The sequence below is a fragment of the Cuculus canorus genome, chromosome 3 (genome assembly GCF_017976375.1).
Source record: "Cuculus canorus isolate bCucCan1 chromosome 3, bCucCan1.pri, whole genome shotgun sequence".
NCBI classification, from domain to species: domain Eukaryota; kingdom Metazoa; phylum Chordata; class Aves; order Cuculiformes; family Cuculidae; genus Cuculus; species Cuculus canorus.
In genome coordinates, this window is record NC_071403.1 from 112,388,637 (window position 1) to 112,396,795 (window position 8,159).

The window sequence follows — 8,159 nt, forward strand, 5'->3', positions numbered from 1 at the left end:
CAGTAGGATGCAGGATTTTGCTGAGCAGAGACTGCCGGATAGGCTCAGCTGCCTCCCAGTCCAGAGGAAAGGGATAATCTTATGTAGACATGCCATGTCTACAAACAAAAATATTTTACAGAACAGGAACCTGTGGCAGAATCTGGGAGCAGAAGCTTCCCCAGACCCTCTGACTCCTCAACCCATCCCAATTAAAAAAATAATAATATATATTTAATTTTTATTATTTACCTCAACATTTATTTTGTCAGTGCAGCACTGTGTGTGATTTCAAGCTACAAGGTTTTCTTCAGGACTGCGCAAACAAGTGACAATTATTCCTTTGGCACCATGATGTCATATAACATGATCCCTTAGCTTTACTGAGGTGTGTGTTGTGGGGATAAACAAGTCAATTAAAAATGCTTTCTCTTAGAGATGAAATAACTTGGGTGAACCTGTGTTTCTGGAAAGAAAAAATAAAATCCCAACCCAAGCCCCTAAAACCCCAAACTACACTTTCCTGCCAGTCAGAGAAGAACAGTATGAAATGCGATGCCAAGGAAAAATTATTGGGAAGGGGAAAAAATAATACTCCTCATCCTGAAATGATTATGTTGAAATTTGGAAGTGTATGAGTGAGCTCTGTGACTAATAGCATAATGAATACCAAAAGAATTAGTAATGATCAGTTCTTTATTCATAAATTTTTGTCTAAGGTTTCTATGTAAAACTTGCTAACTTAATAAGTGACAATATAGCTAACAACTCAACTAGCTTGTAACTTTCCTATTCTTTCAGTAGAAGCAAATGTTGAAAATTGGTAACGTGATGAGACAAATTGAAATCAAAGTCTAAGTGAATCAGGGTTAAAATGACCTGTAATATGGTGTAATTCCACTGGAACATGAAAAACGACTGAGGAAACTTTCTTTCAAAAAAAGAAATAAAAAACTCCACCTTAAATCAGGCATGTTCTGGCACTGTTTTTTCTTTCCCTGATGTCTTTGGTAGTTACATTCTTAGTACCAGTTTTTATGCCTCCTGTGTTTTCTTTACTTCTGAATTAAGCCAATTTAGGTTATTTGCTTGAAATTTTGATCTTCCTGATATGCCTCCCCAGAGGCCTCTAGACACGTTTGAAACTCTAGGCCATATTTGGCTTAGAAAATTTTAAATATATAGGTGAGTGTATATAAATGTGAGGAAAAATGTATATACAGTGATGGTAATGCATGCAGATCTTGAGAATTTAATTGGATGTTATTTGTGCTGATATAAATAAGTGGAATCCATTTTTTTAAGGGTCTAAATCAGCCTGACTTGTGTGCTGAGGTGTCATTGATTCTAGTGACTGTTCAATTTAAATTCGTTTAGACTCCTCACAAAATATGGCTCACTACAGGAGTGGGTCACATTGTTCCGGTTCTCCTGCCTCCTTCGTGCAACATCCATAGCCTGCAGGGGAAAAATAAAATAATCTTGGTGTGGCAGCTTGTGGAAAGTAATAGGTTAGCTGCTGCATTTATTTCTACTCAGGAGATTAAAGCATAGTTGTAAAGCTGGTGCTGACATCATTCCAAGCACACAAAAAGCTGACGTCAGTTATGCAGCATGTTGCAAGGTGTTTATCTTCATCTGATTAGGTTGGCAAAACACGTAAAGCAAAGGCAGCACACAGAGAAGGAAACGGTGTGTTTGCCCATGCTTCCCACTCGCCCTCTGACACGAGAGTCAGTCCTGGAAAGGCTGAAATACTTTGTGCTTGATAAGGCCCCTGTAAAAATCTGTGGAGCTATCATCGAGTTTGACTTTTTCCCATGTTAATCTCCAAAGAGCAGTGTTAAGTACACAGCTTGTTTGAGATGGGCGTTGGGCAGCCCTTCCTTGCAGGGAATTCCAGATCTGAACTTTTGGCCTTCACAAAGCAAAGCAAAGTGACAAAGTGAAAAGGGGTGTTATGACACAGCAGTGCAAGAAATGATGTTCTCTTCTGCGGGCTCGTCTAATTGTGTGTAATTGGTCAGCGAGGAAGACTGGAGAGCTGCCACTGGCTGGATGGTAGCAGGACAAGAGGCTGTTGCCCATGCCTGCTGCCTGGATCTTTCAGGCAGCATTGACTGCTGCCATAGGAGTCCAAATTATGCTACCTCTGCTTTCCTCACCTGCAGCAACGTACCTATACAGAAAACAGATACCTTCCTCCCTTCAGTTGTCACTGAATGGGCCCTTAAAACTAGACGCTTCCAACTGTAACTGTAAATATACTAAGGGGACACGTAGCAACAGTGTGCGCTATGGGTCCACTCAAGTTCTTCAAGGTATGGGGCAGAGGTGGATAAGTGTTTTCTGCTCATTATGAGACCTGACTAGACAACCCCTGTGTGTTGTCTTATACAGAGTGCACACTTATGTTCTACGCTAATCAGTAAAAGGACAATTTCAGTGTTTGCTTTGAGTACCTGACTTGAATATTTGTACGTGGTTCCACAAGAGGAATCCTATTGCTCCAAAAAGGACCACGGGTCCCAGCTAGTAACCACTTGTGTGGTCCTTATGTTAGTTAGTTTATTGTTTCTCTCATAACAGTTTATAGTTAACTTTTGATCTAATTCAGTCACTGCAAACAAAGATAAAATTTAGGTATGCATTTTAGTCAGTGTTAGAATATCATGGGCTGAAAGAAAAAAGTTCAATTTCATGCAGTTATGGTTTAATTTTAAAAGCTCAATATCAGCCTGTTATAAGAGCGGAATTCATGTTGACTTGTCACCAACGAGCATTTTATTAGTTCGTATTTTGCAACATTCTACTCCCTCCTACGTGTAATCTTCATAACTGCAGATTATTTGTAATTTCAAAGTGTTTGTAATTGCTAATTAAGCATTTTAGTTTTCACATTAGCAAAAAGTGTTTCTGATCCATGTGAAGAGCCTTTAGAGCAGCTGTAAGATGGAGAATATCTGTGGGTAAAAATTGCAGCTCTTCTGGGTACCAAGTTTCTGACAGGACTCCAGCTGTATTAAGGTAAAAAGATTTTACAACATACAAACCTCTTAATAGAATAAACATAGCTTCAAAAGGTATATAAGGTGCCTACTCTTCTTGATAGCTCAAATTAAGGCCAATCAAATCAACATGCTCAAGATGAGTAAGAACGTGCATGTTTTCCCAGTTGTTACTTTTTACAAACTTTCTAATTCAGTCAAAGGAACATATCTTGAAGAGCAATATCATGACTACAACAGAAACTTTATTGCAGAGAAAGAGAAAACTTTTTTTTTTTCTTTTCAACATGATGAGAAATGTTGACAAATCCCTTTTCTTGGTGTACAATATTGTGTCTTTGCTCTGTCTGAGGAACTGCTAATGTGAATAACTACTGATCTCATCTCGTGTAACCTCAGGACAGCAGCAAGATTTGTCAGAAAGTTAGCAATGTGCTGTGTTTAATTTAAAAAAAGAACATCACACAGCATGAAATACTTGATTTGGAGAATTCCACTGACATTTTGCTGTTGACTGCAGCTGATAAATCTAGAGTAGTCAAAATCATCTGATTTCATCCCTACTGACTGATCAGGCCATGAGAATAACCCACAATTTACTGCAGAATGAATTTTTTCCAGGATAAATTTAGCTATGTGTAGGAAGCCAGGACAAGGTCAAGGTTGGTTTTATGTCCTCATAGCACAAGAGATGCAGAGGGACTGTTCCCTTCCTCTTTCTTTTCCTTTCAGTGTAGTCTGTCTGCATAGGTAAAAGTAAGGAAGATAATGCCCTTTGCCCGTTGTGCAGGACAGCCATTGCTGAGCTGTTCCAGAATAACTGCATGCTGACTTGTCAAGGGGAAAGTGGTGCTTTGACTCCTACTTATTTGCTAATTAAGCAAGGGGAAACCTGTTCCTTATTTTTTTCCATCAGGCAAACTGGGATTAGTACAATCGGTTTGCAAAATGCCTTGAAATATATTGTTAACATACCTCCATGGTTTAACAAGGATCCTTCTACAATTTGTCAGCATCATCATCACAATTTTTTTGTAGCTTGGAATGTTTATGACAATCAAGTTTAAAGTTTTGGATCGTCTACCGTGTATATAAGTCACAAAGATGACAAACCTAGTAGATACGGGATATTTTATGCAAGCAATAACAGACAATAGGTAATGTGTTTTCATAAATTGCAGAACAAAGACCAAAATCCCTCATTGTGTCAAAACAGTTTTATGTGCTTAGTTTTTCTATTCTGCCAATACACTTTGGTTTTATTTAGGACAACTGTGATTCTAAGTAACACTTTCTATCTTGCATTTTGTGCTGCTACGTCACTCAGTGCATTTGGAGGGTACCATAGTGAACACACCGTTAAAGTAAGTGAGAAATGTGTGTGTTATATTGAAAGCCTATCTACCTCAGAAGAACCAGACATTTCTAAGTGGTAGAAGACATCTCATCTTTTTAATGGTAGGTGGGATTAAGAGACTGAATATTGCTGCTCCCACCCATAAGTAATGTTTCTAACATTGCAGCTAACATTGCAGCTATCAGTTGTTTAGAGAAGTGAAAAAAAGTGTCTCAAACACATTTTTCAATATTGCTTCACAGCTTCTTGACACCATCAATTTACTGTGGGTTCTAGTCAGCTGAAGAAGTAACAGATATAACCTCCAGAGACCTAGGAATGACCTTCTTTCAGGAGGTTGGGTAGGCTGTAGGCTTCATTGTCTAGCGTGGAACCATCATACATTTACTGCAGAACTAGACCAAAGACTGTGATATTTAGGCAATTTCAAAACTTGTTCTAAGATTATTTTTGCAATGAAAGGTTACTCTGTCAGAGCACAGCAGGGAAGGCTGACCACAGTTCTGGACTCAGTATAGACAAGCCCAGGCTTTGTTCTGCCCTCATCCCTTAAATCAAGGGGCAGAGAAACCCACTTCCAACTTTGCATATACAGGGAGGACAAGGACAAGATTCAGACTATCTAAAGCTGTTAAAGCTGAGAGTTATGGCTTACACAAGTGGAATTTGGGCATGTGATTTATCCAGCTAAACGTGGACAATTATCTTTCTCTCTGCTGACTATAAAAGGAACTCATTGTGGCTCAAGCATAGATGTCTAAAATTAGATAGGATTAATCCTCCCTGTTTGCCAGAGCCCCAATTCATTACTGTACACGGAAATGTCTCATTCCTTTTTAGATCCATCAGGTATCCAAGACATCTACACAAGGCTTGAAGATGGGGAACAGGAGCTATGAAAGAAGGACCTCTTGTGAAGAAACATTTGGAGATTTGATGAGGGGTCCGTGAGCATCTCATACGACAATGGCTGGGCATGTCATGAAATTGTTAAAATTGGAAAAGACCTCTAGTCTCATCAAGTCCAACTCTCAACACAACGTCAACTTGCTACCAAACCAGAGTCCCGAAGTACAACACCTACGTGGTTTTTGGACACCTCCTGGGATGGTGCCTCCGGTTCTTCCCTGGGCAGCTTGTTGCAATGTCTCACTGCTCTTTCAGCGAATATTTTTCCTAATATCCAATTTAAACCTTCCCTGGTGCAACTTGAGGTCATTTCCTCTCATCCTATCACTTATTAATTGGAAGAAGAGATCAGTACCCAGCTTGCTAGAATCTTCTTTCAGGTAGTTGTAGAGAGTAGAGTAGGTAGTTGTAGAGCTATAGAGTTGTATATGTCTATATCGGGATCTATGTAGGTCGGTCCAGAAGACCTTTACTTTTGAAAACTTAAATTTAAGAACACTGTTCTCTCATTAGCTTGAGAGTTTCCTAGGTGTTAGCAGTCAATTACCTTTAAAAATGTAAATTCATGTGTATTTTATGTGGGAAAATGTTCTATTTCTCTCTTCAGAAATGGACACTTGTGAAACAAGCTTGTGAATGTTGGCCCAGAAGGGTTTTGACAGGCCAAAGGAGGGCTGACCCTTATGTAATATGTGAGTAAGTGCTCAGCCATGGGCACACATGGGCTGCATTAAGCTTTTTCACATCAAGCAGTCACTGGACAAAACCCAGAAATAAATCCAACTGAAAAGACAGCATAAATCATTATAATAAAAAGTAATAATGATATATGTTGATATATCTATATATCAGGAGACTGAGTAAAAACTGAAGAGTAAATGCATTTATTTACTTTTTATAGCATGTCACTACTTTATTTTCCTGTTACACTTCCACATAGGATGTGCACCTAGTGAAATCAAAACCTACCACCTATTAAGTGGAGAAATTAGATGTTTTAGAAAAGCATTTTGCATTTCTTTGCTTCAACGTCCACCAGAGGATGTGCTCTCTGGCTCCAGAAGCAGCTGGTGTAGCTCAAATAGCTCATTAAACGTGCCTTGTGCTCTTTCTGTTGTGTACATGGCATTTTAACCTGTTTGCTTGTAGACTTTCTCCCCCCACAACTTCCCACAAAAACAAGTCACTTTTTATTTGGGAGAGAGATCTGTGTGTTGTCAGAGAGGAAGATTCAAATCAGGCGCAGCACAATAAACACAATACTTGCAAATCTCTCCGGTTTTAGGCAGTAGGAAAATGAGTTACTAACATTTGCTAATACTTCTCCAGGCAAGTGTATTCATTAAACAATTTTAATGTTTTTCTTCTCTTAAAAGCCAAGCTATGGTATGAGACAGCCTTGTGTTTAGCAGTTGCTCACTGAGTAAAAATCCTATGGCAACCAATAAATGGAAGCCAAAAAATGTTGCAATATTATTTTAGAGGACTCATCTGCTTATTTTTACAGTTAGCCTTGCATAACCTTCTGCATTTTTGGACTCTGCCTTATGTAGAATATTTCTTGAAGTTTCCATTTATTTCAATTATTCACTGCATATTAAAAAAACTCACTTACAAATGAGTCACAAATACTTTCCCTTTACTATGTTATTTTGCCCTTCTATAACCTATTAATGTACTGGCCTTACCTAATATTTATTTGGTGTTACAGTTTTGCTAAAGATCTAACAGCAATTTTTTAGTCTGTAATGCAAAGATCAAAATAGTCTTAGACGGTAGCTCGAAATGTGTCTGCTTCCGTTGGTTTAAGCATGCAGACACAACAATTGGTAAGTGTGGCTCTCAGTTGATGTCCAGAGCTGGGTTTGCAGCTTGAGCCATCCTGTATTTATCTCAAGACTGTGTGAGGTTTGGGATGGGTATTTTTTTCCTTTTTTTATTTCAGTGTTTTTGGGGAAACACATGTTGATAAACAAAGGAAAAAATGTCTAATGGTAGATTTAAAATGACACATGAAAAAATCCATTTAATATCAGTGCAGCTCAGGCATTGTGTGTATGCTCATCTCTATATTACCCTGGCATAACTCACAGTTATTATCAGAGTAGCAAAGACTACATCTGTAAGATTCAGCCTTAGTACAGATGCAATGTCCGTGCAATGATATATTTCACTCTCACCTCCCACTACAATAGCAATAAACTCCTGGCAGCATGTTCTTTTTTAGCCAACAGTACTGCAGTACATGAATTGCTTCAAGACAACTCTCTACAGATTGGCTGGTTCACGCCTTGCAGCTCTGTCACCCATGACAAATTACACGTGTAACCGTTGCAAAATTGTATTCTAAATGAACAAATACTTAGAAATTTTTCTCTTTCCTCAGCAAACAGGATCTTACATAAAAGGGGAGATGGATTAGTTTACATCCATGTGTGCATAAGGGTATATACACACACACATAAGTGAACAATCCTAAGTCAAGGGGGGGGGGGTACAGTACCATCCTGCTTTTCACATATCTCTGCACCAAGCTAGATAAGAAGATGAAGTAGGAAATAGCGATGCATTCCCCCATTGCTTCAGAACATCACAGCTTATTTCTTCAACCAGAAGAGCCGAGGAAAGGTTTGGCACTTCTGAAGGCTGGAGCTTTGCAAGCTACTGTGGCTGTTGTTTGAAGGGGAAGCTGATTGGAGGTGACAGGACCTTTTCTTTCAGCTTTTCAGGAAATCCTTGCCCGTGCAAATATACAAATTTTGAAACTTTATGTTATCTTGTGCATATATATATAAAATTCAGTGAAATCAACCAGTGCAATTCTTGGATTCCTTAAATACCTTGGGGTGGGTTCCAGCCCCTGAGCTTCAGGTTTTTGCTGGAAGGATGCCTTAGTACCTGCACAG